Source organism: Sardina pilchardus, chromosome 13, assembly GCF_963854185.1.
Source record: "Sardina pilchardus chromosome 13, fSarPil1.1, whole genome shotgun sequence".
Lineage (NCBI taxonomy): Eukaryota > Metazoa > Chordata > Actinopteri > Clupeiformes > Clupeidae > Sardina > Sardina pilchardus.
The window spans coordinates 17,475,016-17,485,818 of record NC_085006.1 but is presented as its reverse complement, the minus strand read 5'-3'; the positions used below and the strand labels follow the sequence as shown (position 1 = coordinate 17,485,818).

The following is a 10,803-nucleotide window of genomic DNA, read 5'->3' as shown; positions in this document are numbered from 1 at the left end:
CATTCACTCAGAGGAATCTACCTCATTAGTCGCACCACTAGGAAGAGCTACAAACAGGACTTTGTTATGTCATTCCTCCTCCTCCTCCACCGTGAATGCGCTAACGCCGGTCTCTTGTCTCTACGCCGTCGCTGTCTGTCTCTGTGTGCGTCTGTGTGTGTGTGTGTGTGTGTGTGTGTGTGTGTGTGTGTGTGTGTGTGTGTGTGTGTGTACGTGTGTGCGTGCGTGGGGGTGACAGAGGGTGATGCTGGAATTTCAACACATCTTCTCTTCAGGCAGCCGAGGTAGCAGCAAGCATCCTCTCTGACCTTTTATGGGCAGTGGGGGGTGTGTGCTTTTGTGTGTGTGTGTGTGTGTGTGTGTGTGTGTGTGTAGGCTGTAGCCCACTGCAGCAGACAACTCTGGCAACCCCATCGTCTCCTACAGCCTGGCAGTAGTGGGCGGATGCTAAAGCTTAGCCTATTTTGCATACCAGTGCAGCCATTGGTCCTAATGGCTCCTCCCATTCCCAACCTAGCCAATGAGCGCAGAACTTCAGCTCCATTCCGCTCTCGAGTCTCCCACCCCTCTATCCCTGTCCACTCTCCCTCTCTCGCCCACCGAGGACTGTTTCTCACTTCCCCCCCTTCTCCACGCCAAAGACCCCCCTCTCGCTCTTTCGCTCGCCCTCGCCTCTGACGTCTGTCGTCTGGGTTCGTCTTCTTCCCGGGGAGCGGTCGAAACGAGCGGATTTGACAATGGGCAACCTCCGGCGCGCCGAGCGATGCTGACTCTTCATCGGCTTCCAGCTTGAATCTCATGTGAGTACCCTCCTATAATCCTGCTCCTCCTTTGTCTCCCTGCATTGGGAGCGCTTGCCGTCTTCTTCTTCCTCCTCCTCCTCCTCCTCCTCTTCCTCCCCGTTTCTTTCCTCTTGTCCACAAATCGGTTCTCGTACGTGCATATGGCACAATACGGCGACGACCGAGGGAATGAATAATTCATTTGCACTATCTCATCTGACAGCTGCGTGGCTAGGGAATCTGGTGTTAGGGCAGTGATTTGCTTATTGTCTGTGGTGCATGGTCGAGTTGTCACACATACTAACGTTATGATGGAGCAAGCAGGATAGATGTGGATGGTGGAAAGGGGAAAAAAAGCTATTGTCTGTCGTCCTCTTTTGGTGGAGAGCTTCACATCTGTCTATTGAGAGTGACTGCCCGACTGGTGCCCCATGTTGCTTGTGTATGCATGTGGGCATGTGTGTATTGTGTGTGTGTGTGTGTGTGCGTGCGTGTGCTGCAGTGTTTGGGCAGGGCACAGGATGACAGTGGCTCAGGCTGACATGTTTCTTATTGGAGGTAGACTGTACCCCGTAAACAGGTTTTCATGCGAGGTGTGTAGTTTTCTGCTGCATTCTGTTTCTGGTTACTGGTTGGTTGAAATAATAATTCCATGTATAGCTAGTCCAAACCTTGATTTAAACTATGTACTGTTTATAGCTAGTCCAAACCTTGATTTAAACTTTTGAAATGTCTGTCAGACTATCATTTGTCTAGTTCCTTTTACAGCAAGGAGGATTTTAGACATGGTTTTAGTTGTGTCTTGTAGAACTAGTCCTCGTGTTCACACTGGCTCATGGCACATACAGTATGTGAATATATATCATTCAGGATGATATGAGGGTTGACCTGTGAGGCTTTAGTGAATGCTATTTTTTGCCACCCTGGGGTCACAGTCAGAGCAGGGGTCATGTGCGGATGTTTGGAGTGGCATGTCGTTGGGGCAGAGAGTCACCCCTGTTCTGAGGACAAACTGGTCTCCAGACCCCCCCCCCCTTATACCTCCACTCATGAACAGAGAGCTCAGGGCCTGTGGACCGGCTTCCTGGAACACCAAAGGCAGCCAGGCATTTGGGCTCACTGAGAAACGGTGTTTGGTTCTTCTGATGGAAAAATCCCCTGATAGTTGGAGTCCTTTTTAGATGAACACCATCCGATCTCCACTGAAGTCGGGACTGATAATGGGAACAGAAGTGTTTGTGTGTGTGTGTGTGTGTGTGTGTGTGTGTGCGCTCAATCTTGCGTCACGGCCCAACTGATAAACTCCAATGAGGTGAAGTCGGCGGCATGTGTGGAGCGGGCAGATTAACCAAACAAGCGTGTAATGGAAAAGATAGCTAGGCAATTACAGCCCAAATCACTAAATTACATTTGCTATGTCCAAAGCACTTTTTATCAAGGGCCAAGCATGTATCAGAGATGATCACTAACAGCCCATAATAAGCAGGCTGGTTCAGTAATGGTGGGAGTGGACCTCACGCGTGACACCACACCCCACCAGCAGCACATGGTCGGGCCGCGCACACATTTCAGATGTGTTATACTGTCTACTTCCAACTGAGTCATACGAAGAGGTCTTGGAGTCGGTGGTAGCGGTGGTGGTAGCATAATGGCTAAGGAGCTGGCTAGCATGCAGTAGCCTGAAAAGGTGTGGGTTCCATTTCTGGCTTCCAGTGTTGTGCCCTTGAGCAAGGGAGTTGCTCTGGGGACAAAAGCCCTTATAATTCACATAATAAGTCACTTTGGATAAAAGCTTCTGCTAAATGGATGGAATGAATGAATGCAAATGTAAAGTCTTAAGCCAAATTTAAAGGCAAGACTGGCAGTTAATTCTGGAACACACGTTGTCAGTCCATCACACTCCCAGTCCATCACACTGTCAGGTTCAGTCTGGTCTGGGGGTCTATCAGTGGGTCTCCTAGCTTTACCTCATATTTGGAGAACATAAACATTGCCTCCTACCCTGTGACTTGCCAAATTTCAGGTCAGGCTCCCTACAACTCAACATTTTGAATTGGTTTAATGTCGAAACAAAGCCTTCAAAATAAAAAGTTAAAAGTTTATCCCATGTTATATTTTGAAGTGGGGGTTCCTGACATGAACCCAACATCTGAGCAACTCTCCAAAGATTAAAATATAAGTGCAGGAAATAAGTGCTGTCAAAAGCCACTTTTCGGGCCGTCGATGTGAAATGGTCATTGTGGAAAGGGGCCAGTTGTTGGGGGGCCAGGCCAGGCCGGGCAGTGGAGGAGGCTGCTCAGCTGTCACTAATGGGAATATTATCTGTCTGACGCCGCGTGGAATAACAGACTGCACCTTGGGTGTTAACAGCCGCTTGCCCACGGCTGCAGCTGGCTGGCTCGGGGGGCTCCGCGGCTTAGTCCAGTGATCTGCGGCCACCCTGCCACGACTGGCCCGCTCGGCTGCCCTCACTCGAGTCCAAAAGGGGGTGTGTAGTGAGCGCTAGATCTTCTGCCTTTTGACTGTTTGCTTTCTTTCTCAGAACTCTTGGCAGAATTTTTATATCTCTAATCTCAAGACTAGCTCTTTTGAGGTCTTTTTTGACTTCTCTCTTTCTCTATCTCTCTCTCTCTCTGTCTGTTTGTCAGTCCTTCCCTCTTTCTCTCTCTTTCTCTCTCTCACTCTCTCTCTCTCTTTCTCTCTGTCTAACTGCCCCCCCCCCCCCCCCCCACACACACACAGGGTCTCTCAAACACACACTCACTATCTCCCTCTTTCCCTCTCTCGTACACACACACACACACAAAGTACTCTTTGACAGACGAGAGCATCTGTCGGGGGGGGGGGGGGGGGGGGGGGGTGCAGGATCCTGCCTGTCAAACGCCTCCAGAAAGGCGGGCAGAGGCCTCTAGTCAAAACAGCCATAGACTCGTCGTCCTCCCTGTACAGCAATGTCTTGTCCCTGCAATCTAATACACAAAGGAAAACGACGGTTCTCTCTCCAATTCAAATGAATGCCCAGCAGAGTGTTTATCTCAGACCAGTGAACGTCCCGCCGACTCGTTCCTTAAGAGGATGTCCAAGCGAAGCATTTCCCGTAACTTTTCGCCAAGGTTTGCCATTACTCTTGAGCCATAGTCTGGTGTCTTTTGGACCTCCTACCATCAGATAAATGAGATGCAGTTTCTCAGGGAACATTGCGCTTGTCCTCGCATGACTATTTGGAGTGCAGTTAGTGTCAGACAAATAGATAGTCTTTCCTCCAGCAGAGCAGCAATTATTAGACGACTTTTACACAGTCAGGCTTCCACCACTCATGATGGGATCACACTTACAGCCTCATTTTTAATTCTTTCAGTGCGACTGAAAAGCTTCTCTCTCTCTCTCTCTCTCTTCCCTTTCGACATTGTTCTCCTGTTGCCTGACATCTATTGAAGGATGTCTGTGATCATAACACAGCGCTTTGTTGCCTCTGTCTTCCAGCTCTAAAAAGGACCTGATTTGATTCTGTGCAGAATGCCAGAGTCTCATCAGCATCAATTAAAAAAAAAAAAGTCAATGCCACCCTGGCAAAAAATCATATTAGGTCATGTAGTCTATACTGGATAGTGTTATAAAGGCTGGCTGACTGTTGTTAACTCCCTTGGGGAGTTTTATGTTCGAATACCACAAATAGCTAAATGATAGCTAGATAAAAAGCATAGGCTTTCACCCCATCCTTTTTATCTCTCAGCCTTGCTTTTTAAAATGAACATCACACGTCATTCTGGTATTGATCAAACAGCAGGGTGTTTGCTCCATCTCAAGATGAGGTTTTTTTTTTGTTTAATCCCTGTTCTGTATTCTCTCTCCACCCCCACCTGTACCCCCCCCCCCCCCCCCCACCTGCACCCCACCCCCACCACACCACACCACACACACTCACACTCTCATTACTGTGGCTCTCTCTGTCCTGTGTCTTCCTTGAGTACCTGAGGATGAGTGCTGTAGTCTGGACACTGGAGGTGCAGGAGGGCTGGGCTCGTCTGGGCTGCCTCTCTTTGCCTCGCCGTGTGAAGACAGGCATGTCGCGCTCATTTCCATATGAATCCAATAGTGGTGACATAGCGGAACCATCCGTCACCAGTAAATCAATAAACATGCGCCATGTCTCTGTGTGTGTGTGTGTGTCATGTGTGTGTGCATGCAGGAGTGTGTGTTGGGCTGTGTAGGTGTGCCAGAAAGGAACTGTAGTGATCATGTGTGTGTGTGGGTGTGTGTGTGTGCGCGCGCGTGTGTGCTGATTGGAGTGAGGGCGGTGCCCACTCTCACAGTGGAGCATCGTTTGACCTTTTGTGTGTCGTCTGCAGTACGTACGCATCCCTCTGCAGACAATGAACAGGCAGCCATGCCATGTGCTTGGGATGTCTCCACACCTTCCTGTCGAAGACATTCTGCTGACTAGTCTCGTGGGCTGCATTCTTCTCCTGAACTCATGTAAAGAGGCAAAGGAATAACTTGTCTGTTGCTGTTCTGTGTCTTCTGCGTGATTACAAACCAGTTTTATAAAAAAGTCAGATAATATGTCTGCATGTGTTGACTGTAACATTATTGGCTTGTTTAGCATCTTACAGTGCTAGTTGCAAGCAGACCTTTTTTTACAGCTGTACCCTCTTTACACAGATTCTTGTGGACTCCTCCCCAGCACATTGTCCCTTAGTCTAGACACACACACACATCTAATGGAGTGATCACACACACACATGTGGGAGGACAAAAAAATCCATCCAAGCAGCCTTCCGTTTCTGGTCCTCACTAGACCTTCTCGGCTGCGGTGTGTGTGTGTGTGTGTGTGTGTGTGTGTGTGTGTCTGTGTGTCTGTGTGTCTGTGTGTCTGTGTGTCTGTGTGTGTGGGGTCCTACAGGCGGACGTCTCTTGCTTCTGGACACTTCAGCGCCAGCCTCGCCACACACATGGCGGTGCGCCGCATGGCCGCTGCTGCTGCAGTAGCGATGGGAGTTGGAGAGGGAGATAACATCATGCAGCCACAGCACAGGCTCCATGAGCCACAGAGACAGGCGCACTCACTCACACACTGCATATAACACAGTCCAGAGCCCACCGTCCCGCACGGCGCTCTGTGTATGCCAACGGTGGAGTATAAAAGCATTAGAACTTCTGTACCGTGGGAAATCAACTTCAGGATAATTAAGAAAATGCTAAGTGTGCAGCTAGGACGACCCCAGGAGAGACTGTGAATGAGGGAGATTGTTATACAACCAGAGGCTAAACTGGCAGGGATAAAGCTCCCTCTATATCTCCGTAAATTGCAGTTCTACAAAAGAAAACATTATTTTATTTGAAAGAAACTTTGTGAACAGGTCATGGACTCAGAATCATACTGCCCCCCCCCCCCCCCTACAACCATCAGCGGTAAATATTTTCACAACTTCTCGATCAACCTCTCGATCTCTCAATCGTCTTCCTCAATTTTGTCACAGTTCTCCACGGGGCCGGGCGCTTTCGGTCAGCCCTTTTAGAGAGCCGCGCATGTGAGCGAGCGTGCCCTGACAGGGGCGGCGTGAGTAAGTCCAGACCCGTCCCACAGGATGTGAGAGGCGAGTGCAGTGGGACGCCGGCGTCGCGTCCTGTTGTTGTTGTGATTGATCGGCTGCCCGCGGTCCAGGGCCTCGCTTCAGAGAGAGAGAAAGAGAGAGAAAGAGAGGGAGAGAGGGAAAGAGAGAGGACCTCTGGATGACCGCCCTGTGCCAGCGCTCCCCTCCGGAGCCTCCAGAAGAGCTTGCTTTACACCGAGACTTTATTTTCAGAGCCGCCGTGGCGACACTTACGTCCTATGTGGTCTGGCTCTCTTCTCTTTTCTCTTTCCAAGCCTCCCCACCCGTCTCAAAAGCCTCCCCCACCGTACATGGTGTACTGCACAAAACAATGGCCGCCCAATAAGTTTTTTTTTTGCTATAGCGTGTTAACTCTGCCAAAACCTCTGTTGAGGAATATTTAAGGTGTTACACAAAAGGTTAGGGTTCGGTACCATAGGAATCAGCAATTAAAGTAGCAATTAGTGACTTATAAGCTATATTTTAATTGTGATGAAAGATGATTCTCCTGAACTTTTAGGTGTAGCGCTTAGGTTTAAGTACTGTGTCTCTTGGCATTCAGCCGCACTTAAATGTAAAGTGAGCTTAATTGGGCCTTCTACCTTCCCCTCTCCTGTTTCTCTGCTTGGATCTTCTTGTCCTGATTGACAGTATAATGAAGCCACTTATTTGAACATCTGGGGAGCACCGTAAACCCGAGCAGCAGATGCATTTATAAGGAGAAGACGAGTGTTACGCAATCATAGGGTTGGGTCACTTTGTGCTGCATTCTGTCAGGAGAAACAGTGCAGTTGTGTAACTGATTATCTCCACTGGCTGACAAAGGATCAGAACAGTGCATGGTATCAAAGCAAAAGCACTGCGGGGGAACGCTGTGGGAGCCTTAGCTGGATGTGTACTGGTGGTGGTGGTGGTGGTGGTGGTGGTGGTGGTGGTGATGGTGGTGCTGGTGGTGGTGGAAATGAGGAGATAAAATAAGCTTGTAAGCTTATGCAATGTCTTCCTAGGGTGGGCACAAGTTATAAGGATGGGCAAAAAATATCAATATCGGACACACTATGTTAACACATGCACACACACACGCACACACACACACACACACACACACACTGTGTATAGACACACACTGTATCTGTACACACACACATTTATACTGTATACACACACATACACACTGTGTATAGACACACACTGTATCTTTACACACACACAATTATACTGTATATACACACACACACACACACACACATGCACACATACATGTACAGTACTGTTTACACACGCACACACAAAAACACTGTAGAAAAGATAGCTGCAGGCTAGTGTGCTTTTTGCTCCCCTGACCTTACCTTTTGGCATGCAGACAAGCTGTGATTGACTTCAGGACTCTCAGCCTTGTTTACAGTCCAAGCATGCCTTTCACCTTCCTCCTCCTCCTCATCTTCCTCCTCCTCCTCCTCCTCCTCCTCTTCCTCCTACTATTCACTCCAAACGAGGTCGGCTTTAAATAAAACAGCAGACAAATGAACGAACATACCGGGGCAGTGGTGCATGGCTTGCCCCCGAGTTTCCTCCATGCTATAGTGCATCGGAGGGCTCTCTCCATCTCCCCTGGTAAAAGGCCCCTGACAGTGTGCATTCATGGTCAGTCTACTTGCTCCAGATTTACTTTTTAGCGTTTTAAATGCATTGCATCACCTGAATCCCACTCTTGCAGTCCTCCACAGTGACTGGTAGAGTCCTGCGCTGTACTGTACTGTAAGCTTCAGTGTGCTGGGAAGTTTTAGCTTACTGTACTGTAATATTTTTTACTCATTGTATATTGCAGGGATCACATCCTCTCTGTCGTTCTGCATCAGTGCTCAGCCCAATCTGGTCTGAATGTCCCTATTATTCTTCTCTCAAACCCTTGGCATTTGGGTTCCTGCGCAGTGCCATATTGTAACTCTACATTTGTTGTTTTCCAGTACATCTACTTTACTGTATCCCTGATTTCCATCTGTAGCTGAATGCATCAGTGGGTTCGGTTTCCTCTCCTCAGCCCAACTCCTAGCATTGTGTATCCACCCGTAGCCCATTTGGCTTCTTCTTCTTCTCTTTCTCTCTCTTTCTCTCTCTCTTTCTTTCTCTCTCTCTCTCTCTCATCAGCTCCTTCAGACCGATCCTGACCTGAGTGTGACTCCCGGTCTCCTCCACGGCTATTTGTAGTGCCCTGTACGGTGACCCAGACCGAAACCGGATCAGACATATTTTGGGCTCCGGCTGCTCCATTTCGTACTGCCAGGTTCTTGCGCTGATAAACGACTTGGCCTTTCCTGCTTCACTTGTGTTCTGACTTTCTCAGCCTCCCCCATCAGCCTCTTTCTCTTCTCCTGCAGTCTCCATTAATGCATGTCTTGGCAACGGGCACGTTCCATATGGCTCTGGTTCCTCAGGTGGAATGGCGGCCCGGTCACTGCGGTCCACTGAACTGCTCTGGAAAATGATACCGGACCTGTCGTCTGTTTTTTTGGGTGGCCTCAGTGAGACTGTGAATCTGAGGTCATCTGTGTTAAGGTCGTTGATGAAAGATATCTCCCTGAGTGTAGGCAGAGCTCTCCAGCAGGTTGATGACGATGATGATAATAATGATGATGATGTCTCCATTGTGATAACTGATGACTGCCGCAGACAGATAATGTCTTCATTTCTGTGTGCCTATTTATAAGCTTGAGAAACTGCCAGTCGGCAGGCATCATCGTCACCAATTTCCATCACCACCGGCACCATTACCCGAAGACTACCTGCGACTCGCAAGCACCCTGGGAGGTGGATGCTGCCCACTGTGTCCCCCTATGACTCAGACTCCATCTACCCCTCCCCACTCCGCCCCCCCCAGCCCCCCCGGCCCCCGTCCTCAGCAGACGCGCCCAGCCAGCAGCCCTCTGAAGCTGCGCTTACGCAACGCCTCGCATCAATAATTGAGGCCCCCGATGTGAGACGAATCTGGCTGTTTGCTCAGTCACTGCCTTTAGCACCTAATGTAGACCGTCAGGTGAGGTGTACAGCGCATTTTCACACAGCAAAATGAAGGCAGGCAGACGGATAGCCACACCATACATCTATTAGTCATAGCTAACAGAACATTTGCTTGGCCCCCTTTCCCATCCTGGCACATTCAAAGCGCACGCTCACTGACGAATAAGTCACAGAGCCCCAATTCTGATCTGTACGCTGGGAGAAAGGAAGCAGGAATCCATGGGAATTACGTGCATGAAAGCAGTCTTTTTGTCGAAGCCCCATTTCCCAAAAAAAAGCAGGGGCCTTTAATTCCATTAGGATTTTGGAGGAGAATTCACACCTTCGGAAAAGACTGGCGGCCAGTCAATCCGCATAGATGAAGCTTCAGTAGGAAGATTTCTCTGAATCAAAGCCTGCACCCCCAATCCCATTAAGCTGGAGTCAGCAGAGAATGGCTTTATGATTAGGATATTACTCATGTCATTAGAAGTGCACCAGCCCACATGGGTGTTTTGACACAATGTAGCTTAACGTCTTTAGCAATTTAAATGGCATGCAAACTATGCACATTTCTGTTCTTTTGGGGAGTCTTTTGTAGATTTTTACTGTCCTCCAATGTTCTTGGTATATTGGGAACGAGATGATAAACACACCTGGCATTCATACCAGCTGCGTGGATATTTCATTTACATTTATTTATTTACAGTACCTGTAGTGGATACATTTTATCCAAAGCAACTTACATGTGTTACATAAGTATGTCAATTATATTACAAGGGCCTTTGTCCCCAGAGCAATTCAGGTTTAAGTGCCTTGCTCGATGGCACAACGATGGAGGCCAGGTATTATACTCACAACATTTCTGGCTACTGCATGCTAGCCCAGCTCCTTAGCCACAACGCTACCACTGCCCCATTACACTTGGTAGCTGAATGCTTTGGGCTGACTGTCCTGTAAAACTGCAAAAAACAGTTTTTATTAGTGCCTCCAGACTTGCCAATATATATCAAAGAACATCTTTGAAAAGAAGTATTCGCTCATACAAAAGTCTACAGGCTTTTCAGTTTGCTTTGTGTCGTATAGCCTTTTGGAGATTTCAAACAGCATTTTAAAAAGACCCAGACAAGACTCTGAAGAAGCTGTAGATGAGCTATGTCTAGTCAGGTGAGCGAGTGTGCGTGCGTGTGTGTCTGTGGGTGCACTTGAGTACAGGAGAGCGTTAAGCTGTATGTGTTAGTGTGCGTACATCTGTGTACGTGTGCCCCATGTACGTGTGCGTGTCTAGAGGGTGTCTTTTTTTTTTGCGGGCGGCGAGACACTGGTGTCCAGACGTTTCACAGAGGCTTTGACCGCAGGGGGTCATTAAGCCCATTAACCCAGAGTGGGAGCGTGTTGCATATCACACAAAGGCCTGCAGGCCATTGTCT

The 10,803-nt window shown here is 48.7% G+C and overlaps 1 protein-coding gene across 1 annotated transcript in view; it reads left to right on the top strand.

Annotated features, from left to right (window-relative positions):
* The first annotated feature begins 620 nt into the window (after window positions 1-620).
* The window catches only part of LOC134099310 (tripartite motif-containing protein 3-like), a 36,203-nt gene continuing 26,020 nt past the window's right edge, over window positions 621-10,803 (top strand). Inside the window, exon 1 of the mRNA XM_062552111.1 lies at window positions 621-800. The gene's annotated coding sequence lies outside the window, so the exon portion shown is untranslated. The remainder of the gene's footprint in view (window positions 801-10,803) is intronic.